The sequence below is a fragment of the Leopardus geoffroyi genome, chromosome D4 (assembly GCF_018350155.1).
Source record: "Leopardus geoffroyi isolate Oge1 chromosome D4, O.geoffroyi_Oge1_pat1.0, whole genome shotgun sequence".
Lineage (NCBI taxonomy): Eukaryota > Metazoa > Chordata > Mammalia > Carnivora > Felidae > Leopardus > Leopardus geoffroyi.
In genome coordinates this window covers 62,951,590-62,977,535 of record NC_059342.1, presented here as the reverse complement: position 1 = coordinate 62,977,535, position 25,946 = coordinate 62,951,590, and the positions used below count along the sequence as shown (strand labels likewise).

Here is a 25,946-nt window from a genome sequence, read left to right as displayed (position 1 = left end):
GGACTGGAGCTCTGCCCACATTTCCATTATTTTTGGCTAGAGTCCTATTAAATGAAGGTGACTTTGAATTCCAGGCTCAATAAAAAGACCTCAGGATGGCTAGGTGATGTGAATAGTGAATGATTTACTGAGAATCTACTATTAACAAGGCACTGTTCTAAGTTCTTCATATATTTAATACATGATCTTTAGATAAGGTGCTATTATCATCATCTTATAGATAAGAAAACTGATGCTTAGGGAGTTTAAAAAACTTACCCAAGGGGCACCTGCACAGCTCAGTCAGTTGAGCATCCAACTCTTGATTTCTACTCGGGTCATGATCCCAAGGTTGTGGGATCGAGCCCTATGTCAGGCTCCATGCTGAAGGTGTAGCCTGCTTGGGATTCTCTCTCTCTCTTCCTCTGCCCCTCTCTCCAGGTTACACGTGCATGCACTCTAAATAAAATAAAATACTTTAAAAAAAAACTTACTCAAGGTCACACTGCAGGTAAGAAACAGTTCTCCTTCCACTGCACCAACCTGCCTCTTAGATTCTAGTTCATTATAGGCTCTTCCCTTAGGGTCTGAATTTATCTCCAATTTCTCCATGTAGATATGGGAGGATTTCCCAAAACAGTGATCATTTGGAAGTGGTCACTTTGCATTGATTTTGGATCACACAGAGTTCTACCCACCTTTTCCTCCCAGAATGAACTTGAGAATATTGTATTTGAGTAGCCCAGGTGTTTACTCCAGGCCAGCCCTCTATCACTGGACAACTTCTTCCCAGCCCCTAGCCTGTGCCCTGCTGAACAGATTTTATTGCTTCCCTGAAAACCCAGTATTTCTGGATATCTAGGATACCAAAACCATGCCTACCTGAGTTTCATCATTTCACTGTAAATCTTTGAATGCTTAATCCACTGTCCCACTGTAAACAACACTTCAATAATAAATTGCATAATGATGAATTTATGCAATTAAATTTGAATTTTTCTGTGAAATGGAACATTCCAATGAAATCTTTTTTTTTTCAATAATAGTTTTCAATGTGAGGTCCTGGAAGGTGTAATGCTATGTGCAAAGAGATATACTGGGCTTCTATTGTGTATTTAAATTATTAGACCTAGTCCCAGTTTAAAAAGGTTGAATTTATATGTACCACAGTTATAAGGCAGTCTTGTTTTCTTTTCATAATGAAGACATATACAGCTAGAACTCAGTCCAGGCCTACACCAAATGCTGAAATAGTTGAAGTTGTCTTTGCTGATTCTTTACCTCTTCTGTGGTACCTCACCCTAGATATCCTACTATTGTCATGTGTCACCCACACATGCCCACAGAAAGTTCCCTAAACTCTAAACCTTTCCCATTTCCATTTTTGTGCCTACCAAAAGTGTCCAGGATTTTATTTTCTCAGTCATATTCTCTATTTCCAATCTCCCCAAAGCAAAAACAATACAAATCCACAATATATTCTAATTATAAGTGCTTTAGTATATTCCCCCTCAAAGATAACAAATTATCAGTTTGGTTCCCAAGATTGGAAGCTAGAGGTCCCTGGTCAGAACAAGGAGGGTTAAGGTGAAGAATTTCAGATGACCACAAAAGCACAGAAGGTTGGACAGTTTGGCACATAGCCAAAGGATATGGCAGGTACAGATGGCAGCAGTCCAGTACCCAGGGATTCAGATGGCAGCTAATTGACAGGAGAAAACAACTAGGCAGGTGGCTAACAGCACAGGTTCAGCTATCTAAAGTCAGGTCAGGCACAGGGTCAGAAAACCAGTAACATTAAATCTGAGAAATAAGGAATACATAGAAACTGAGTAATTTTGCCTGAGGAGCCTGGATTACTGAACCATTTCCTTCCCCAGCTTTGGCATAGTTTTATCCAGGCTATAGTGGTTAACTACAGGAGTCTGAGAATGAAAGCGATGTGACAGATTCAGATAAGGAGAAACCAGACAGCATCTGAGCGGCTAAGGTTAATAAGACCATTGACCAAGCCTCATGAACAAACATTGATTATTTCCCTCCTTCAGGAGAGGACACATTTATAGTATAAGGAGAACTGCAATGACTGAATCCATTCTAAATGCAATACTTAAGTCCATTCTACAGCAGGGGGGAAAAACTCACAAAGATTAATTCCACCTGAGAGCAAATGGTTGCACAGGTAATTGAGAAGGAACAGTCAAGAGAGGTTTCACAAGGGAGATGACATTTGAGCTTGATTGTAGAGCATAAATAGAACATTATCATACAGGATGAAGGACCTTCCAAACAGGGGGTACAGCATGAGCAAAGACAAGCAGGCCTGAAAATACACATTGTACTTGAGGACTTTTGGGTTGTCCAGTGTGTTCAGATATAGGCAATATGGTAGGAAATAGCAAAAACGAAGCTAGACTATAAGCATGTATACATACACAAGTGCTCACATACATATGCCTGTATATACATACATTCACATATGTATACATATTTGTATATTATATATAAATATAAATGAGTGCATAAATATAAATGTATATAGTTGTCAAACTGTAATCAGATGGTGAAGTCTTTGACTATAACCCTTAGGGAATGTGACCTTAAAGGAACACATTCAAAGGTTTTAATCAAGCAGAGAGGCATGATAAGTTTTATAAAATCAGTGATAACGATGCATAGGATGGACTGGAAGGAGAGAACTACAGCACAGATAACAGACCCATCAAAGATCAGTTACAACAATCCACACAGAAGATCATGATGAGCTAAAGCAGGGCAGTGGTCACAGGGATAGAGAGGAAAAGGCAGTTTCTGGAGTTTTTGAGGGGAGAAATCAGCACAACTTACTAACCTATTTTACACAGAGGAAAAGAAACAAAGAGGTTCCTAACTTATGCAACAGAGGGTGATGAGATGGGAGTGCCATTAATGAAGACAAAGAAACAAGATTTGGGGAACAAGATTACAAATTGGATTCAAATTTGAAAAAACAAAAAACCAAAAAGCCTAGAACATAAGAATGAGCTTGTGCTATAAATTGAGGGTCCAGTATATTAGTAATGTTTGAATACTTGGGATGTAGAAAATCACCCAGGGAAAATGTCCAAAAGGAAACCTGGAGAAGACTAAATTTGTCTGCACATGAAAAGATGTGTCACTGACTACAAAAGTAACTGTAGAGACTTTAACCAAATGAATAATACCCAAGAGAGCAAGTCTTATTTTGAAATAGGTAAGAGAGAAGGGGACAGATCATGCTTAAAGGAGAGATACTGAAAAGTAGGAAAGGTTTTCTGTACTCAAATACACCATACTGACAACCAGCTACTCTATTCAAGTCTTCTTGGAAGAACAAGGAAGTGATAATGGTCTTTCCAGGCTCTCTTGTCCTATAATGCTTTCCTCTCAGATGTACTTGCTTAACTTCTATCTTGTTTACAGAATCCTGGCCTTTTTATGGGCTGATGCTGGCCTGGCAATGGCACAGTTGTCAAAACGCATCTGAGTTCATGGAAACCAAATCTATCGTTGATATTATGCAGCCAACCTGTATGACAAGGTTCTGGAAACACACTAAACCTGTTGTGGCCAAAATCACCCTATGCAAATTAAGTCTTTACATTCATCCTTATTTCCTGGTAACAATTTAGATGTAATTCTTCAAGTTATTCAGTGACATATAGTAAATGGCCTCTTCTATTACACTGATCAGCAGCAAACATCCATGTTAATTACCCTGACTATAGCAATCATTTCACAAAGTACATGTATATCAAATCATCACATGTACACTTTACATTCAATATTATCATGGGGCGCCTGGGTGGCGCAGTCGGTTAAGCGTCCGACTTCAGCCAGGTCACGATCTCGCGGTCCGGGAGTTCGAGCCCCGCGTCAGGCTCTGGGCTGATGGCTCAGAGCCTGGAGCCTGTTTCCGGTTCTGTGTCTCCCTCTCTCTCTGCCCCTCCCCCGTTCATGCTTTGTCTCTCTCTGTCCCAAAAATAAATAAACGTTGGAAAAAAAATATTATCTGTCAGTTACACCTCAACAAAGCTGGAAAAGAAAAAATAAATATCCAGTTTATTATATGCTTGGAAACCTCCGTATTCTCAACAGGAAAGCTGGAATTACAAATGCACCTTACAGAGTTGTGAGGATCAAATATTTGTGAAAGTGTTTTATCAACTTTCAGTCACTTCATAATTGTTAGTTGCTATTAGTAGTATCAGACCCTGGGGTTTAATGTACAGTTAATGACACATAGAATTAAGTGATAAAGTGATTTTTGTTCAATTTTTACTACAGCTTATAAAAACAGTAAGACATTAACCCAAATATGTGACATTTTAACAGACAAAATTTGTATTCTGATGATCTAGCTGAAAAATAATCATAGAATTATACACATTCAATCAGCACCTACATAAATACAAAAAGAAACTCTAGCCCTTTCATTGTGAATAAGGAAATACAGTAAAGAAACCTGCCCACAAGAGCCTAAACAGATGTGTTTAATCAAATCAATAATATTGTGTGAATGATAAAAGTACCAAACATCAGTGAATCAATTTCATGTTATATTCTTGGAGTGATATTGTATAGGCATTATTTTAGCAGAAAACTTTGTCCCAAAATGCTTAATCAATACTAGATAAAATACATACAAGCACTGTTGTTCTACTAGGCTTCATAAAAAATCCATTCATCCTAAGGGAATACATTCTGGTTTCCACATCTCTCCACAATATTTTATATCTATGCTCAAGAAAAGCCTGGGGTGAAGAAAAAGATATGACTAAATGGTTGAACATTTTAGCAGCAAAATCCTTAAACTCATAGTAGAACAATGATGAGATTAGCTGTTCCAGAAGAAAATCAAAACTATGGAAAGTAAAGAAAAATTTATAGTCAGGGTAAGCAAAGTAAATGCAGGCTCCTACATTTCACAAGAATATACCTATTTGTAAGGGCAAAAAAAAAAATATGTTGACAATGAAGTTTATTAACTCTCTGTTCTCCCAAGCAATTGAGGGCATCAGGAAATACAATGTTTCTAAAAAAATACTTCTGTTCAAGAAATAAGAATTATCTATAAATGGGGCCTTTGTCTGAAAACACAGAACACACAGATAAGAATCATTTCTATTGTAAAAGAAAGCTGCAGGTTGATAACAGTGGTGATCTATTTGGGAATACAGATCCAATTCTACTGCTCACAGTGCTTAATGTCTCCAGCATTTTCCAGCCAATTCCTTCTACGGAGGCCCAGGTACGATAGCATATGCTGCATGGGATGGCCATTAACAAAGAAATGTGGGCTTAGGGACAAGAATCAATACCAGCTGTCGTCTTATGTGATCACAAGATAATTTTTAAAGCCCAAATAATCTCCTTGATTTGGCGTATGGTAATTGAGCTCATTTTTCAGTAGCTAAAATGCATGACTACATATTTACCCCTAAACACATAAAAGGGAAACAGAACGCTGTATTTCTCAAGAAAAGCAGACTTGGCTTGCCTAGACTATAGATCAAATTAAGTGGGGCCATGAGGCAAATGAGCTCAGATTTGGGACAACAAATTCTGTCGATGAATTTGGTTCCATTAGACTTGGGTTACAAACTACACCAAAATAATGGGATTTGGTTCCATGTGAGAAAATTATGGAGCTTAAAAAAAAATAAAAAAAAAACTCTTTCCCATTACAATCAACCACTAAAGGATTCTGCAAGGGAAATGCACTCAAATGAATTAGTTGTATAACTGTTACTCTTTCATTAAAATGATTTAATAGTTCTACAAATGTCATGGCATTAGCATTTTATGCAAAGCTATAAAACAGTAGCAAGTAAAAAATCAACTGCCTTTAAAAGTCAGCACTTTTGGACTATGTTTATGAGACTACACGGTCACTTTGTGATATGAAATGGCAGCATTGCTAAGATAAATATTGCTTGCTGGCCAGTTTTATTTTGGGCAGAAGGCCATTAAAGGAAGGAGGCTGCCGAATTCATATTTCATTTGGATGGGCTTCAACAATTCATGTACATTGGCTTAATTCATCTAAGGAAAAGAGAAGCTTTTTGGAGTATCTCCTTAAGAGATTATTTAATTACATATTCCTACAAAGTTTAAACTACTCCTTTCAGGGCAGGCAATCTAAAAACATATTTATAGGCAGGTGATAGGCAGACATGTGATGGCAAAACAAACGACTTCCAGAAAGACACAGGTGCTGACTCTGTTCACAGTCTATCCTTAATCCACTGTATCTCTAAATAGGTATTAGATGTTTTCCATCCTCATTAGAGTATGGTAGATGATGTTCATATTTTTCATTAGTTGTTTCCAAAACTATTCCTTAAGCAAAATTTTGATAACAATTGTCAACACACTTAGGCTGGATAGTAGCCCACGAAGTTTAACTTATTAACTGCACATTAGCCAACTGCTAAAGTTTAATAGTAACAAGTACCTAGTGGTATGGCTGGCATTCAGATTAAAAATAAAGGTTTGGAAAAAATATATAGGAAGGAAGGAAGGGAGGGGTGGTAGGGAGAGACAGAAAGAAAAAGGTAGGTAGGTTTGGACTGTCATAATTTTGAGTGTCAGTGGGTAAGATTTAAGTGGTTAGAACACTGTCAATGGTCCTTCAGTAGCTGATGCCACATGAGAGACTAGCTAACAAAAATGAGCAGGTAACAAAATAAGTCTCTTTTCTGTGTTATTGGCCTTCTTTGGCTAACATGTTCAATAACATGTAATGAAAGGAGACAGCATGATGCAGTGGGAGAACACTGAATTTGGAATATTAAGGTCTGGGTTAAAATCCTAGCTTGATCTTAGGAATTCAAATAGCTTGTTTTTAAACTAGGAGCCTGGATTGGATGACATCTAAGATGGTGGACCAAATGGTAGGGGGAAGGAGAGCACCCTATTACCACACAACAACAACAGGCCACTAGTGGCTTACCAACAATTATCAAGAGTAGGGGCGCCTGGGTGGCTCAGTCGGTTGGGCGTCCGACTTCAGCTCAGGTCATGATCTCGCGGTTTGTGAATTCGAGCCCTGCATCCAGCTCTGTGCTGCCAGCTCGGAGCCTGGAGCCTGCTTCGGGTTCTGTGTCTCCCTCTCTCTGCCCCATTCCCACTCATGCTCTCTCTCTGTCTTAAAAATAAATAAAGAGTTAAAAAAAAAAGGAGTAGTCAGAGGGTATAGGTAAACTCTGTGTGGCTCCTTAATATCTACCTAATTGAACTGATGTGGAAGTTTGGTCACAAAGGATTGGAAGTGGGCTTTTCAAGCTCCTGTATGATCTCATTCCAATAGTAAGACAGTTTCATTTATTATCTTAAACTTCTAAATGTTATGTTAGCCTAATCACTTTTAAACTTTTTCTTTAATATTTATTTATTTTTGAGAGAGAAAGCAGGAGCGGGGGGGGGGGGCAGAAAAAGAGGGGGACAGAGAATCCGAAGCAGGCTGCACACTGACAGCAGAGAGCCCAATGCAGTGCTCACACTTACAAACCATGAGATCATGACCAGAGTCAAAGTCACACACTTAACCAACTGAGCCACCCAGGCACCCCAGTCTTTTAAAATTCTATATTCTAATTATAATTATTAACTCCCACCAGTATCTCTGTTTTTTATTATTAAAGTCTCCTCAAATTTAAAGGCAGGCAAACTGAAGCAGGAAATAAGGATGCAGTGAGTGAGTGTGAGAAACTGAGAAGTCTTCATGAGATCGACCCTAACTCTGGGTTCTAACTCTGTGGGACCTTTGATTATTACTGGATGCTTTATTTTTATTTTAGAGAGAGAAAGCACACAAGCTGAGGAGAGAGGCAGAGGGAAGGAGATAGAGGGAGAGGGAGAGGGAGAGGGAGAGGGAGAGGGAGAGGGAGAGGGAGAGGGAGGGAGAGGGAGAGACACAGAGAGAGAGAGAGAGAGAGAGAGAGAGAGAGAGAGAGAGAGAGAGAGAGAGAGAGAGAGGACACTCTTAAGCAGGCTCCATGCTCAGCACAGAGCCCGACACAGGGCTCAATCCCACGACCCTGGGATCATGACCAAGCTGAAATCAAGAGTTGGACGCTCAACTGATTGAGCTACCCAGGTGCCTCTGATTTTTACTCGAAGCTTTAATTGGAAGTCCCACCATATTGAGTCTTTCCCACTGCTATATGAATACATTTAATTTTGCTTTCTAAATCAAAAATGCAAGTAGTGAGAAAGCATATAGTAAATGTCTAAATATCTATTGCAGACTTTGGGATTCAGAAGGTAGTAGATAACATAATCCCTGACCTCAAGAAGTTTACAGTCTGTACTGGATATTTACCCAAAAAATATAAAAACACTAAATCAAAGGGATACATGCACCCCTCTGTTTATAGCAGCATTATATACAGTAGCCAAATTATGGTAGCAGCCCAAGTGTCCATCGATAGATGAATTGATAAGAAAGATGTGGTGGATAGATAGATAGATACAGAGACATAGATAGATACAGATATAGATAGCCACAAAAAAAGAATGAAATCTTACCATGTGCAACAACCTGGATGGAGCTAGAGAGTGTAAAGCTAAGCAAAATAAGTCAGAGAAAGACAAATACCATATGATTTCACTCATGTGGAATTTAAGAAGCAAAACAAATGAGCCAAAGGAATAAAAAAAGGGAGAGAGACAAACCAAGAAACAGACTCTAACTATAGAGAACAAACTGGTAGTTGCCAGAAAGGAGGTGGGTGGGGATGGGTGAAAGAGGTGAAGGGGGTTAAGCGTGCACTTATCATGATGAGCAATGAGTAATGTATGGAATTGTCAAATCACTATATTATACACCTGAAACTAATATAACACTGTATGTTAACCATACTGAAATTAAAATTTTAAAAATAAAAAGTAAAGTTTACAGTCTGATTAGAGAGATAAAAATGAAAAGTCAGTTATGTGCAGTGGTTTTCAAAATACAGTTTGTAAAAATTATTCAGGAACTTTAAGGATGCAGATTTCCAGGCTGCAGACCTAGACCCAGGGACTCCAACAAGACAGTATTTCTGGGATGTGTTCAGTAACTGAACTGAGTAACTTTAGTAACTGAGTGCTGCATTTTTAACAGTATCCAAATAGGTGATTCTAACTAATCCACATGGTCAGGCAACCACACACTGAAAAACACCACTGAGTAGAAGCTCAGGCTCCAGAGTCAAATAGTCTGGGTCTTACCAGTTTCCAGCTGTGCGACCTTGATTAAGTTACTCAGTTCTCCATGCTTTAACGTTCTCATCTATAAAATGAAGATAATAATAGCACCTGTGTCTTTATATGGTGGTAACACTGGCATCCAGTAAGCACTTAGTAAAAGTTGTTCTTGTTTTTGTTATCATTAATATTATTATAACACTAGAAACTGATCAAGTGCTAATTGGCCTGACATTGTTCCCAGAATTCAATGATAAAAAAAGAGTTCTGGGGGCGCCTGGGTGGCGCAGTCGGCTAAGCGTCCGACTTCAGCCAGGTCACGATCTCGCGGTCCGTGAGTTCGAGCCCCGCGTCAGGCTCTGGGCTGATGGCTCAGAGCCTGGAGCCTGTTTCCGATTCTGTGTCTCCCTCTCTCTCTGCCCCTCCCCCGTTCATGCTCTGTCTCTCTCTGTCCCAAAAAAAAATAAATAAACGTTGAAAAAAAAATTTTTTTTTAAATAAAAAAAAAAAAAAGAGTTCTGACTAAGGGTAGGAAACGCTTTAAGGAAGAAGAGAGAGTTGAATCACATCTTAAAATCAGTGAAACGTTTGGATTATCAGAGAAAATAAGAAATTCTGGGTATAAGGAACATACTCAGCAAATTATCAAGGAAGGTGAGAATAAGGTGCGTGAAAACAGGGAGGGGAAGTAGCCCCTGAAGCGGAGGGTTGAAATGGGGAAAAGTGGGAGGTAAGTAGCCAGAATACTTAAAGCTCAGCAAGCCTCAAGTCCCCCCTTCTTTTTATTTTAGATACCTGTTTTAAGAGGCAGCTACATTAGAGACAGGCCCCCGCTTTAAGAAACAGGATATAAAAGATCCATTTATAATAAGTTTCCTTTATACAAAAATAATCCCTATTTACAAAATAAGTTATCACACAGAACCTTAATTCACTGTCTGCATTAAGGTTTAAGACACATTTCATTCACTAAAAATAAACAATTCAACATTCCAATAAAGGGCAATGAGCTTTTTCTGAAATCAAGAGACTATTTTATTTAATTTCGAGAACTTCAGACCCCAGCACAAGGCCAGGAACATGAGAATAGCTCTAAAACCAAATAGTTGCTCAACTATATATACATATATATGTGTGTATATATATATATATACATATATATATATCAAATAGTTATGATATAAAATAGGATACACATTTTTAAAAAGTTTCTTTCTTTTTGAAAGCTGCCACATCCATTTACTGTTCATATTCCCACGTGAGGCTACTGCTTTAAAAATGCAACCAGATTCATTGTTTTCATTTATAATGAGTGTCCATAACTATGTAAGGAGCAATAAATTAAATTAAATATTGTACATGTCAATAGTCAATCTGGATAATTCAATTGAAAATACACTGAACTCTTATTTGACTTCACAGGAATTTAAGTAACTTCATTAAATTTGTAATTTAGTGGATGAAAAGAAAAGCACAGTGCACTGAGGCACTAACAGCCTCCCCTTGTTTCTTCTTTCCTCGGGTTTCTGTGTACACAGATCCTTAGAGGTTTACTTACAGGTACAACTTGATCCTCCAGGAAATGTCCATCAAACATCTCTAAACCCCCAGAATGGAAGTATCCCCTACTGGTGCCTATTGCCCAAGAACTTCTTTTCTGATCTAGGATATTCCAACTTTTCTGTTTTTATCTTAGGAAAACATCAATGGAGCATACGGGATAGTTCATTTTTTTTCTTTGACTCCTCAAATGATGTCTTGAAACTTATGTTATGACCATACCACACTCAAAACATATCCACCACAAAGGATACAAAAATACTGATTCAAAGGGGCACATGCATCCCAATGTTTATAACAGCATTATCATCAACAGCCAAACTATGGAAAGAGCCCAAATGTTCACTGACTGATGAACGAATAAAAAAGATGTGATATGTATGTATGTATGTATGAATACACACACACACACACACACACACACACACACACACACACACACACTGGACTATTACTCAGCCATCAAAAAGAATGAAATCTTGCCATTTGCAATGACATGGATGGAGCTAGAGTGTATTATGTTAAACAAAATAAGTCAGAGAAAGAAAACTAACATGATTTCACTGATATGTGGAATTTAGGGAACAAAACAGATCAACATAGGTGAAAGAAAAAAGAGAGGGAGGCAAACCATGAGAGAGACTCTTAACTACAGAGAACAAACTGAGGGCTGCTGGAGGGGAAATGGGCAGGGGGATGGGCTAAATGCATGATGGGTATTAAGGACATTGGTTGTGATGAGCACTGGGTGTTATATGTAAATGATGAATCACTAAGTTCTACTCCTGAAACTAATATTAAACTATATGTTAAATAACTAGAATTTAAATAAAAACTTGAAACATTAGGGGAAAAAAAACCATATGGGCCAGAAGTTCATGAGGGTGTCACACTTCACTTTCATAGATGCTATCCATGTCCTGCAGACAGGGCAGCTGTGTTTATCACCTATAAAGCACAAACTAAATGTAGATTATGGAACTATGTCACTGAGGAATCAGTAACCAAGGCAAGGAGAGATGTCCATGTCGGTTAGTAAGATATCCATTACAGTGGAAAGACTTGCTTTATAAAAGAACCACAACAGAAAAATGGGAATTTATCTGAAGTGATACTTTTACATTGCTATGCCCATAATTCCTACAATGAAAATACCCCACTAATACAATTTGTAATATTTGATGAACTAGAAAATGTCTTTGTTCCCACTACCATTCACTTCCTGTTTTTGTGAACTGGGGATAAAATGACCAACTTAAGCTTCACTTCACTAATTTGATTCCAGTTAATGCCCCAAGGGGAGCTATCAGCATGTCTCTTCCAATTGCCTCCTAGGGAACAAGAGAGAAATATTTGGCCTATTAAAAACAATGGACGCATTCACTTCTGTACTGGCCTGATGGGGACCCTGTGCTTCCGTTTACAACTGCCAGGTTCATTCAGCTCTTTGATTACCTTCTATCAGTGTGTTCACAACCAATTCAAACCAATAGTGGGAGACAATTAAATTCACTGAAAGAGCAGTTTTTATGGTCACACCTGCCTAATGTCACCCAGTCTTTTTTCATGCACATGTAATTAATACTGTTCAATGCCAATAACTCAGACTTCCAGCAATATAGAGTATGGTGGTAAGAACTCTGTTACTACCAGGGAGTGAGCCAGGCCTGGGTTTGTGTTCCAGCTGATACACTTAGTACCCGTCTGCCATTTCAAATACTGTGACTCAATATACCTTCAATAGTCATGCTCTCTTCTAAAATAAACAGAATGATGAAAGAATAGCAAGAAATATAATGATTACACTTGCTTTTGTATTAATAGTTACTGTCACTTGAAGCACTGTCACTGAAAGTCACTGCTTTTCAATATAGGCAGGGGCAGAGTAGCACTTTGAACTAGACATCTGTTCTTCAAAGACTCATTTGAATCATCTCTCTTATAAAAGATGAGCATGTACCTCTGCTCTGGCAGAAGAATATAATAGAAACATTTGTGCCTTACTAAGTCAGACCCCTTATAATACCCATTGGCAACTGGGCTGGTTTCTAGGAGAAAAGGTGAACCAATCTGCAGAAGGGTCTGATACACTCAAACCCTGTTCCCTGATTCAAAGTCAGGAAGATCAATGATGGCAGACCAGGGTGGTCCAGAATAAGACCCACAGGAAAAAAAGGCAAGCCCTCTAGAATAAAACTGTCTGTGGAAAGGTTAGCAATCCGAGCTCATAGGCCTGAGATTCAGAAGTCAGGGGGCATGGAAATAACAATGCAGACCTAGAAGTCTCTCAGGACCCAGACATCCAAGCACAATGTTGTGTTAGAGGACATTTGACTATAGACTAAAGAACATATGAGTATGGACTTAAGTATGATCTTGGAGCTCAACCGTAAGGCACCACAGTGGTTGGCACATGAGTCTGGACCACTGTCATATTGCAAAGGGAAACATCAATATTCATGGGATACTAGAGCACCCAGCTTCAACAGCAGTGCTAGGAGTTAATAGAAAGCAATGACCAAGACTTCTCGTTTCCCTCTAATTCTGGCATTAGAAGAAGAAATAACCTTAATTTCAAGAAGGTAAGCCTTTGGTAAGCCTTTGGAAAAACACTGGACATCTTTCTACTAGAATATCTGGGGTCTGAAATAATTAACCTGACAAAATAATGACCATATTTGTATCCTAAATTAATAAAGTAAGTTACAATGGTTACACTGCTACAAAGGCAGGATCTACACAGCCCAACTGGAGAAAGGACCAAGCACTGGCCTGTTGAAGAAGCTATGCCAGCAACAAATATACAACAATCTCCCAGCAGCATAGAACTGCCACCTTCTAAACCCATACATTTAGTTTATTATCTCCTTTGTTAGATTGCCAGTTAAGGTGGAAATCTGGGTATATCCCATTCCCAATGCCAATGTAGATTACTTAAAAATTTTTAATAGTATGAAAAGTATATGACATCTTCACACAAGAAACACTGATGTATGCAAAGGGAACTAGACAGAAGGGAAGGCTGACCATTCCCATGACTTCTCTCATGTGCTGGATGAATTTACTTAACAAGTAAGTGGAAGAGAGCTCAACAGAACCCACTGAAAAGGATAAGCAATTGAGGGAGGCAAAAGTGGTCTTGTGGGGTCATCGTACATCACATTTAACTCCCATCTGAGCCTTTAGAAAAAGCATGGGTGCTAGAGACCACATCAAGACAGGACTCTGGGAGGGACTTACTCCTCCTAGCTCTCATCTAGGGGACTACTATGCTTGCCCTTGTACAGGGGCACTGCCATGACTAGCTCATTTTGCCACACATAAAAATATGGAATTGCCCATATTGAAGTCTGATTGCCACAACAAACATGGAAAAAAATGCTGGTTCTAGCTCTGATTCTTTCCCTACTAGAATGCTAAATCTTTAAACTAATTGGTAGCTTAAAGCTCCAGACAACCTAACATTTTCATTTTCTCTTTCTTCTTTATTTATGTCTGAAATATTTAAACAAGGATCCATATTCCCTCCATTAGACCCACTTCAACTCCCAGCAGATCACAGGTATTGACATTCTTCTGTAGGAAAAGCAAACAGGGGGAAAAAATCAGCAAACATGTAAAGTTATAAAATAAATCAAATTAAGGAGAAGGAACCACCTGAGGAATCAGAGCAAGTATGAAATATGTTTGAAATATGTGACCACCAGAAACAAGAGAGAATTTTAGGCATTTCCCAATACACATTCTCAAAAGATGAGTTGAGAAAAATGTTCACACATACATGAAACCACAACAGACCCTTAAGAAGTCATGCGGCGCCTGGGTGGTTCACTCGGTTAAGTTTCCAACTTTTGATTTTGGCTCAGGTTATAATCTCACAATCTTGAGATCAAGCCCCGAGTTGGGTGTGGAGCCTGCTTAAGATATTCTCTCTCTCTCTCTCTCTCTCTCTCTCTCTCTCTCTCTCTCTCCCCCTCCCTCCCTCCCTCCCTCCAACTCTTCTCCCCTCTTGTGCACGTGTGCGTGCTCTCTATCTCAAAAAAAAATTTTTTTTTTAAAAAGTCACAATAGCCTGATGTCAAAAAAAAGAAGAAAACAACACACACTGTAATAAAAACATGCAGTGAAAACACCACGATGGATATAAGGAGTAACTGATCAGATCCTTCTAAAATGGATTACAGGGCACCTGGGTGGCTCAGACCAACTCTTGATTTCAGCTCAGGTCATCTCTCGAGGTTTGTGAGCTCACGCCTCACATGGGGCTCTGCACTGGTGGTGCAGAGCCTGCTTGGGATTCTCTCTCCCTCTTTCTCGCTTCCCCTCCCCACTCACTTCCCCTCTCTCTCTCTCTCTCTCTTAAAATAAATAAACTTAAAAAAATGTAATCAGGATTATAGAAATAAGATTGTAGAATTCAAAATATTCTCCCACAAATTCAGGAGAAATTGATTAACAGGCTAATTTAATGAAAGAAAGGGTAAGATATATGGAGAGATTAGAATTTTATCTATGTCAGATGTAAAAACGGAGAAGAGAGAGAAGAAATAACTGTTTAAAATTAGAAGCAAATGTCTTAAGATGAAGAATTCATTTTGCAAATCCCAAAGCCTAAAAGAGTACTAGGCAAAATTATTTAGATGTAACCTAGATAAAATTTTGAAGTTCAAGACTTGTGAAAAAATATGCAAGAAAACAATCAGAAATAAAAGTGATGTGCGAAAGAGCAAATATCAGATTGGTCTCAATCTTTATGAACCGAATTTTGAGGGAAAAAAGTATATCACATCTATTCAAGTAGTTGTCTTCAAAGACAAAAAGAAATTTCAGAAATTTAAATATTCTGAAATTAAAACACTTATGTACTCTTCATGAAAAAAACATCTAGAGTATATATATAACTGAAAATGAAAGCAAAAATTCAAGAAAAGAAAAATTGATATTATAAAAGAAAGTAGTTAGTGAAATACAGTCTAGTTAACATTTGGACAAAAAATTAATGTAAATGTCAAATTATCATTAAAGGGCTGTATGTTGTCCAATGTAAAAATGATAATTGTTTAATAATCTGGATTTAAAACTCCAATTTACAACAAAGAGCAGCAAGTGGAGAGAGGAAGCAGGAAGTAAAGGCATAGTAAGTTTCCCAAAGAAAGGAGTGGGCTCAGAAGAGCCAATGCTGCTTTTCTCTTTGAACTCCAAGTTCAAAGTCATGTCAATAGCTTGAAATTGGCCTGGGGGAAGCATTTACACCACCGAAATCAGCAAATATTACCAATAAGGCCTTTTCTTTTTTCCTCAGAGAGCCACTACTGTCCCACGGGGTATAGTCAAATACCTAGTCTTTTTTTTTTTATTTTATATTTTTATAGTGTGGTAAAACACACATAAAATTCACAATTTTAACCATTTTTAAGCATGCAATTCAGTGGCATTAAGTACTTTCACAATGCTGTACAACCACCATCACACCATTTAAGAAAGTCTTAAAGTAGTCAAGTAACTTAAGCTTACCAATCCGGCCAAAAGGACATGAAGTAAAAGGCAATTTCATCAGGAACTGAAAACCCAGTGTCTAGAGAATCAGACAACAGGATGGACTCAAGGCTGTGGGCAGTAAACAAATATCATGGAGCTGCATGGCTTTCCATTACAATGGCCATGGTCAGGAGCTGGGGTGGGAATTTTGCCTCCTTAATGTACCTAGCTAGGGATAGGGGTTGTAGAGGAGAAGATATGGTCTCAAGAGATTCAGGCTGACTCTACCTTTCAAACAGTCCCCTAACTTAGCCCTTTTATCTTTTGAATCAAACAAACCAGAAAGGTGCAAGAGTAGTTTCCAACATGGGCAATATACTGGAATCGCCAGATCAACTCTTAAAAAGCACGGATACCCAGGCCCACCCAGACCAATTGCAACAGAATCTGTGGGAATGTAGCCAGGACTGAGAGCCACCAGTGTAAAGCCACAGCTTTCAGTAAGGGACTGCAAACCTGCATGAGTCTGCATCAGGTAAGGGACTCCCCCCTCAACTGTAACTTACCTTGTGAACATCATTCCAGGGAGTCAGAAACCACAGAGGGAAAGAACATGAAATGGAAGGACACACAGTTGGTAAACTGAGCATCAAATTGAAAAGGAAAGCAATGGAGGCACCTCCCCAAGCACCACCTCAGCCAAGATTAAGCCAGTAATTTAAATCCAAATTAGAAATTGGCTAAATCTTCCACTGGTTTCATTTCTTCCACTCAGTTCTTTCTGCTGTTTTTGGCTTTGTTTTCTCCCTAGAGGTGATCCCTGTGGATTGTGCCAAACAAGTCTATTCTGATCGATTCACTGCTATTAAGATATTTTCTAAGATTACCCAGCCTCTGTGGGATTATTCAGAGAATTTCCAATCCATTCAGAGGTAGCAAACCTATAAAATGCTGGAATGCATTATCAGAAGGCTGCTGTAAGATACCAGTTAATAATACATTGTCTTCCCACAAATGGGCTAGAAGGACAGAAGCCCTGAATAGCCCAGGATGTTACTGAAGTTGGTTTCAGCTGGCTGCCAATGCTTCTCAAAATAAATGTACAGCCCAGTCCACTTGAAAGATGAGACATTAGAAACAGGTCCTAGTCTGAGCTCTGTACTCTCCTTGAGAAGGTGGAAAAGGAAAGTGAACCAGCAATAATTCTCCTAGAAAACAGAAGCCAATATGAGAAGCTTTGGCCAAACCTAGGCCAGCTGTGTGGCACCAACTACCCTTGAAGTATTTATTACCAGATGAGACACTTGTTAGGGGTTGGACTGTGTCTTCCAAAATGATGTTGAAGTCTTAATCCCTGGTACCTGTAAATGTGATCTTATTTGCAACTAGGGTCTTTGCAGATGATCAAGTTAAGGCAAGGTCATTAGGATGGGCCCTAATCCAATATGACTGGCGTCCTTATAAACCAGGGAAATTCTGATAAAGAGACAAACATTTACAGAGGGAGGATGACGTGAAGACACAGAGAGAACATCATCAGCAAGCTAAGGACCACCTGAGGCCACCAAAAGCTAAGAGAGCAGGCACTGAACAGAGACTCCCTCCTAGCTCTCAGAGGGAACCAACCCAGCTGACACCCTGATTTCTGACTTCTGGCCTCCAGAACGAAGATAATAAACCCCCGGGTCTAAGTGACCAGATTTGTTGTACTTTGTTACAGCAGCCCCGGGAAACTAATACAATCATCAAAATACAGTATTGGTTTAAAACCTGGTGGACCATTCAAAACCAGACCACTAATCCAGAGGACTAGGTAAAAAGAGGCATTCAACATGTAATTTGAAGAAGGCAGGCACCAAACAGAAGTGATTAGAGAAAGCTAACAGGGTGGAGGAAACAGAACCAGGAGCAATCACAACACTGAAGAGGAAATTAGTTTCACTTCCTGAACATGGATTTAGAGGCCAGGTACTGCCCTAGGTGCTGGGGATTCGAGAGCAAATAAGGAGTTACTCATCATCTGCCCTGCTAGCCTTTTGTAGATATGGTGTGCCAAGATAGTAAGCAAAGCACTTTGGGATCAAAGGGGTGGGGAGGCTCACAGAGCAACCTGGGATTTGGGGAAGACTTCCTGGAAAATAGGATATCCAAGCTCAATCTTGAAGGATGAGAAATTGGCAGGATGGGCCAAAAGACGCCCATTTTCATAAAGAATCCAAGGGCCTCTTGATAGAGTGTCTAACAGGATGTGATTTTTTTTTAAGAGGAAAGAGGCACAATCTTCACATACACATTTGAACATAAAACACCATAAGTTTGTCACCTTCAGAGCTGCAAAACACCCAAAGTAATAACCAGCAGAAACAGTCACCACATTATAGAGCAGAGGAAACTGTGACCAGTGGGAGAAACCGACCTCAGCATGTGGGGGTATAAGGGCAGGAGGAATAAAAGTACATGTGCCATGCTGTATTTGTTCATGATACACATGAGACTCCCCACCTTTGAGAACTACCAGAAAAACATAGAGAACTTTGCAGGGACTCATGACAGCAAGTGAGAGCAAGTCAGAGAAACTACAGCAAAAATGAAAATAATAAGGATCCCATAGGGTTGTTGTAAGAAATGAAGAAAGAATAAGTAATATTTCAAAGCAATTGGGATATATCACCCCCACTCCATCTATCAATGTTTGATCCTATCTGCATCTGTGTTTATCATCTTATGTTATCATTATCACTTACCAATATTCATTTCTTGAAAGCAACCTATTTTGGGAATGATGGCTCTGTAACACGAATGAGACTGATTTAATGACTGGCGAGTAGCAATCTAATGGGGATCATGGTGGCTGCAAGCCTGAGCACAGACAGGAATGGCATGGACCTCCTTTGTGCTGCAGCGCTCGGCTAATTGGGTCTAATGGAGGAGCTGGAGGTATTCTCCTTACGTTTTCCTAATGATATTAATGTCTTCATGAGGTTAATGAAACTGCTAACATGGGCCGGCTGTGAATGGTTTTGTGTATAATATAAAACCATGTATTCTGAGTCTTATCCAAACACTAGGGATTATTACTGTTGTGGCTCGTTTTCTCTATAAAATCAAGGATGGTTGGGGGGGGGGGGGCTTATTTTTCCTTCTAAGAGCCAGAATCAAAGACCACTAAGGATCTGATCTGATTCAGAAATTCCTAGACTGCTAGGTGGACACCATCTGGGCAGGGGGGGTGGGGGGGCAGGGGGGGAGAGAGGGTGGTTAAAACTATAGCCCCAGTTTGGTCATATCCTTTATGGTCTCTACTGCCCCCTGCTGGCCTGAAGAGGGAGGAGCGGATCTCCAGCACCCCCATGGGAGATGGAAAGCACCTGAAGACAAGATAAAGTATAAACAGCTATTATTTACTATCACTTACTACGTGCTTTCTAATTTAATACTCACAACATTCCTGTGGGGTAGGTCTTGTTACTGCTATTTTACAGATGAAGAAACCTAGGTTCAACTAGTAAGCCAAGTTACCCAAGGACACAGAGCTTATAAGTGGCAGAACCAGGACAAGGTATAAATCTGTCTGGCTCACAACTGTCGTTACACTCCCACCAGGGCATATAGTACAGTAAAAGTACCCATACTTCAAAACCAGATAAATTTGAGTTTTGGTTTTTTTTTTGTTTTTTTTTAACATTTATTTTTGAGAGAGAGACAGAGCGTGAGTGGGGTTGGGGCAGAGAGAGAGAGAGAGACAGACAGACAGACAGACAGACAGACAGACAGACAGAATCTGAAGCAGGCTCCAGGCTCTGAACTCTGAGCTGTCAGCACAGAGCCTGATGCGGGGCTCGAACTCATGAACCATGAGATCATGACCTGAGCTGAAGTCCGATGCTTAACCAACTGAGCCACCCAGGCGCCCGAAGTTTTGATTTTAATCCCCCAACTTAAGAGCTGTTTAACATAAACTTTCAATAAGTTATTAAGTCTATTTAAATTTGCTGAACTTGTTTTCTTTATCTGTATAATGTGAATCATACCTACCTTGGAGGATTGTTGTGAGGGTTAATAATAAAGTAAAAGATAGGACCTAGAGTACAGTGGCTGCCCAACAGATGGTGGGTCCTATTTGGGGCTAGAGATAGAAGGTGGACAAGCATCAGCCTTCCTGTGGCTCGGTGGCTGCTTCACTCAGGTCCCCAGGAGGTTTGTAACTCAAAGCTCAAAAAATACCAGAATGCTCAAGTAATGATGCCAATATATCTGAATGGCTCGTTAACACTTACAAACCACTTTTGTGTATATTTTACTTAATCTTCACAAATATGTAACTACAGATACATAAATATGCCACAATTAATTGAAGAAATTCACAATATGCCCAGCATTACTCTAAGCATATAAAATACATTGCTGAATTTCACCTCCATAACAATCCCACAGGTTGGTATTATTTTTCCCATTGTCTAGATGCAGAAACTGAGGATCAGAAAGGTCAAGTAACCACCCCAGAATCACACTGTACTAAGTAGCTGAGCTAAGACTTGAACACTGGCCAATCTGACCACAGAGCTCATTTCTCATAACCTTCAAGATACACTGCCTTCTTCTGAAGCAGGCAGGGCAAGTATTACATTTTTACTATACACATGGAGATATTCTGATTCGCATTAAGGTAAACAACTTGCTTTAGTACTCACAAGTTGTATTAGTGAAAATTAAGCCTGAATGGTGACCAGGGGTGTCATTTAGACATTGGCACAAGAAGGTTCCAGGTGTGTCAGGTTTGCAATGTGACATCTGGAGAAGAACCTTATGAAACTACTCATTATCCAAAAGTATTAACATCCAAAGATAAATTCATAATAATGGAAAAAAACAATTATTCACTGAAATTGGAATGAGGAATGAGGCATGAAAAAAATATATTATCTCTTTGCAAATATGGCCCAGTACTTTTACTATAAATTAAAATCTATGATAAATTGCAAATAAATTAGATGGACATCTGCAGCAGAGATTAAATAACCAAAGAAAAACTACACATTTGGGGAATTTTAAGAACATGGAAACCACCTAAGAGAGATGGCTTTCCTTGCAGATTGTTTAGTGGATCCATTTCTTATCTAAAATCTTTTAAAGAACAATTGTGATGGCTCCCACTCACTAGCTCCTTTTGAATATGAAGGATTTTCTAAGAACTAGACGGTGAGGACAGGTACCTCCAGCAGTTAATACAGAAAATGTCATTGTCAAAATGTCAGATACATAAGGACACCGCAACTCAGGGACTATAATACAGATATATAATGTCTACATACAAATTTATCAAGTTGTGAATACAAGTCTGAAACTTGTAACCATAACATATAGCAAATCAGAATGGAAAGGGAGGCCTTCATAAATATTAATTTCCTCATCTTTAAAAATGGCTTAAGTGTCTATATATCTCAAGATCAGCTTCGTATTTAAAATGAACAGTGAAAAGAGGGGCACCTTGGTGGCTCAGTCGGTTAAGCATCCGACTTTGGCTCAGGTCATGATTTCACAAAGAACTTGAGTTCAAGCCCTGCATTGGGCTCTGTGCTGACAGCTCAGAGCCTGGAGCCTGCTTCAGATTGATTCTGTGTCTCTCTGGAGCCTGCTTCGGATTCTGTGTCTCCCTTTCTCTCTGCCCCTCCCCTGCTCATGCTCTGTTTCTCTCTCTCTCAAAAATGAATAAACATCAAAAAAAATTTTAATGAACAGTGAAAAGAATGTAAATAATATATAAATATAAATAAACATTTTGTTTCTTAAAAATTGTATATAAAGGAAAACACTTGTTAAATTACTGGAGATCTTGCTATTTAAAATAAACCTGTGGCTTCTCCCTTCCCTTTTATAAAGTGAAAATAACTTAATGTTCTTTAGTCCCTGTTGTTTTATTTTTAACTTACGTTTTTCTTTTATTTTAAATATTTCTATTTCTTCAACAAAGGCTTTGAAGTCCAATAAATAAAGTGTATTAACTGAGAAAAGTCTTCCTGAAACACAAACTTTCCTGCTTTGCAAGGGGACCCTTTCTGTGACCACAGCATGAATAAAGACACACTTGGACATTCAGCAACACTGAGCCAGGAAGTTGTCTACATCTCATAAACCACTATGAGTCACCACAACTTCAGAACAAGACAGAGAAATAGCAAGTGTCCACAGTTAAGAAGGAAATCTCCTAGAGCCAAAGCATAAGAGACTGTTAAAAACTGAGAACTGAGGGTTGATGGGGGTGGGGGGGGAGGGGAGGGTGGGTGATGGGTAGTGAGGAGGGCACCTTTGGGGATGAGCACTGGGTGTTGTATGGAAACTAATTTGGCAATAAATTTCATATATTAAAACTCCTATCTATGGTGAGAGATGCTTTCATGTAGGGAGCAAAGGCAGTCTTGCCAACCAATGAACATCCCAAATTCCCAGCCTCTCCTCTCCACACCTGTAGCATCTCCTGACCAATGGAGAAGCATAATTTTATCCTATACACCTCCCTTCACAGGTTATTATTTCTGCTCTTTCCCATTCCTGTTGATTGTATCATGTATGTAAGACTTTCTTCTATCCCCAATAGTGAGTCTCTTGGCAAAGCTAAAGGCTTTTCTTTAGTTGTCTCTTGAGACGTATAGAAACTGGGAGTTGGGAAAGCTCTGTTTAGAAGAGCCAAAGCAGACCTAGGTGCTCTCCATACCTTGGGTTGGACCATGGCCCCTGAAGCAGGCAAATGGGCCCAGAGTGTCCATGTGTCAGAACAAAGCCTTATCTTCCTTCCAGCAAGGAAGCTTTCAAAACCCAGCCAGTACAGTAGCTGTCCACCATACCAAAGTAAATGTCCAGCTTCAACTTCATACGTATGTATGTAGGAGGATAATTTTCACATTTTACTGTGTACTTTCGTCTGGGTGAGTAAAATCTCTTCTAGAAAAGAAGGTTGGGGGAAATGCTTTTATTTTCAGAAATTCTTAAAGGGTAAAATCTACCCACACAGCCTAGAGAAGGAAATCAATCAATCCGACACCAGAGCTAAGATTTCACTATATAGTAAGTGTGAGCTGGGAGGGAAGCATGGCAGGGATTCACTTGCCTCCTACATGGTCTCACTGGGAGCCAAGACTGCATTCCATAGTAGGACACTCCAGGCAGCCCTCTGTTCTGCCTCTGAACACAAGAAGTCTAACCCAGGAAGCAAGAAAGACACATCATTCTACAGCACCTTCCTGAGCTGCAGTTTATAAAATGGAATTAGTGTTTTTTTCTAACTGTATAACATTGAATAAATGTTAATGAGTACTATTATTATCTGGAATAAATACACTAGAACTTAAAAAGGAAATGTGCCAAGTTGTATGGTGCATTGTGAAGACTGGACCTAAATTTAGAAGACCTGGGCTCTTGCACTGCTATATACTACCATGTTCCCAGTGTTCTCTCTGGTTCTCAGTTTCCTCGTCTGTAAAACAAAGTGATTCAAAGTTGTGAATTGGCAGTCCCTGGAATGACTGCCCTGTTTCTCAAAAGTTTAATTTAATCATATTTAAATGGAGGACATGCTGTCCAGGCGGCCAGAGCCCCATCACTTTTTTTTCTCATAACTGATCCTCCTTTACACATTCATGAAACCAACCTAGCCCTGAAAAATTTGGGCTAGAAATGCTAAAATCTCAAAGAATATTTCCCAGTCTTAAAAAAAAAGAAACAAAAAAAAAAAAAACTACAGTGTTTTCACCCAAGCAGCCACAGCTAGTATTTCCTTGTTCCCTCCCTATTTGAATATCTCAGCTTGAGCTACATTTTGAAAATGAAGAGATAAAGGCAGTCAAGCACGAGGAAGGAAAGTATTGTAAAGTATGACACTGGGACGTGTCATGCCACATCATGGAGATGTAAGCAGTCGTGCATGACTATACAGAAGAGTGTAGGGGGAGAAGTAAAGGGAATAGAAAAATTGAGGTGAGATGCTTAGCAAGAGGCCAACACTGAAAAGAGTTGTGAGCTAGGCTGAAAACCCTGAACTCTGTCCCAAAAACTGAAAAGAGATGGTGGGGGGAAGGGGAGAGGGAGGTCACTGAAGGTTTTTAACCTGTTGGATTTCTATTTTAAGCCTCTCTACTCGAGAGGCTGCATGGAAGACAGACAAGTACTTTCCCCCACCAGCATAAAGTACTTTCCCCATTAGTAAAACAAGTTGTGTAGAACAAGGGTTCACACTGCTGGCTGCATATTAGAATCACCTGAGAAACTTGTAAAAGCACTGCTAACCTAGCCTGATGCTAAGAGATTTTTATTTAGTTGAGGGGGTAGAAACAGGTACGATATTTTTTCTTAAATGCTAAATCCTTAAAGATTCTTCTCGCTCTGAAATTCTATCAACTGTGTCAAAGGAGGTTCTTACCATTCAAAGTGAAGCGTGGTAAAAGCCACTTCCTTTATATCCTCAGACCCCAAATCTGGAACAACGTTTGGAAAGTACCTCCAAACAACTTATATCACTCTTCTTCTTTAAATTGGTTTAATCCTTGAGCGTATCAAGCTTCTCTCTGAAAAAGCACAGGATTATTTCAGAGAATGATTTCAAACTCCTATTTTAGAATTTCACACTGTTAAATCATTTAGAAGTGAAAGAATACCAGCACCTCCCAAATAAATGGAAAACTAAAATGAAATATAACAAAGTCTATTCACATCTTATAAGGGATTGTTTTTAATCAATCAGTCAATGAGAATACACATAAAACCTGAGTCTGTGTAATATTTCCCAAAATGAGTTACTCCAGCCTGGTAGGAAAGCAGCTCTCTACTCATTTTCTGCCTCTCTCTTCCCCTAGCTTGAACCTGAAGACATTTGCTTGTTTGCTTGCTTGCCAGTTTTCAAAGCTATTGAGCACTTCCTATGAGCCAAGCATTGTGCCAAGGACTTTACAAATATACATCACCATTTTATTAATGTAGAAACTGAAAAGAGGAAAAATAACTCCCTCAACAACACAGAGCTGGTAAGAAGCAATGCTAGAATTTGAACCCAAGTTCATCCTCCCAAACCCATATGCTTCACCATCACCCTGCAGGGTACGGCCACTCCTCCCTACTCTCTAATGACATCTTGCCATCTACCCACACCCCCACACCCTCCCTGACCTGTGGATGATTCCACTTTGAGTTCACTCAAAGGATGTGAAGAGGTAAATTAAGAATAGACACACATATAACCCAGATCATCTGATCCTCTCTCAGGGGGTGATCCCTCAGAATGCTGAAGCAGGGTGCCCTCTGCTGTTAAAGATGATGTAGATGTGGGTTAAGAACCGAGGGCCAGGAAGATTCAGAGGGCCTCCTTATAATAAGGAGACCAAAGCTTGAGATGAATTTGTCCCTTATAAACAAACAACTGTACCTCCTACTCACAAAGAAAACGCTTCTGCTCCATGGGTCTATCCCAAAAAAAAGCCTTCAACTAAAAGGAGAAAGACTTCCATGTCAGTTTTCAAAATTTTGTCCAAATTCAAGGCACAGAATCATTACAGTGGTCTTGAAATCAGCCTCCAGTCCTCTGGTTTGATGTTATTTTCCTGTGCTCAGGCTATTCACATTAAACGGAAGCTGTGACCTCTATGGCTACCGCCCTCTTCTAAGTGCGATTGTGAAAAGGAATGTCTCCTTATATTAGGCATTAAAATGATGCTGAACTTGCTGCTAAGAAT

The 25,946-nt window shown here is 39.3% G+C and overlaps 1 long non-coding RNA gene across 2 annotated transcripts in view; it reads right to left on the bottom strand.

Annotated features, from left to right (window-relative positions):
• Positions 1 to 396: 396 nt before the first annotated feature.
• LOC123592929 overlaps positions 397 to 25,946 on the bottom strand; it is a 106,177-nt gene continuing 80,627 nt past the window's right edge. For both annotated transcript variants that reach the window (XR_006710013.1, XR_006710014.1), the window contains exons 2-3: positions 24,641 to 24,785; positions 397 to 438 (exon numbers count right to left, since the gene is read on the bottom strand). This is a non-coding gene — a long non-coding RNA (uncharacterized LOC123592929). The remainder of the gene's footprint in view (positions 439 to 24,640; positions 24,786 to 25,946) is intronic.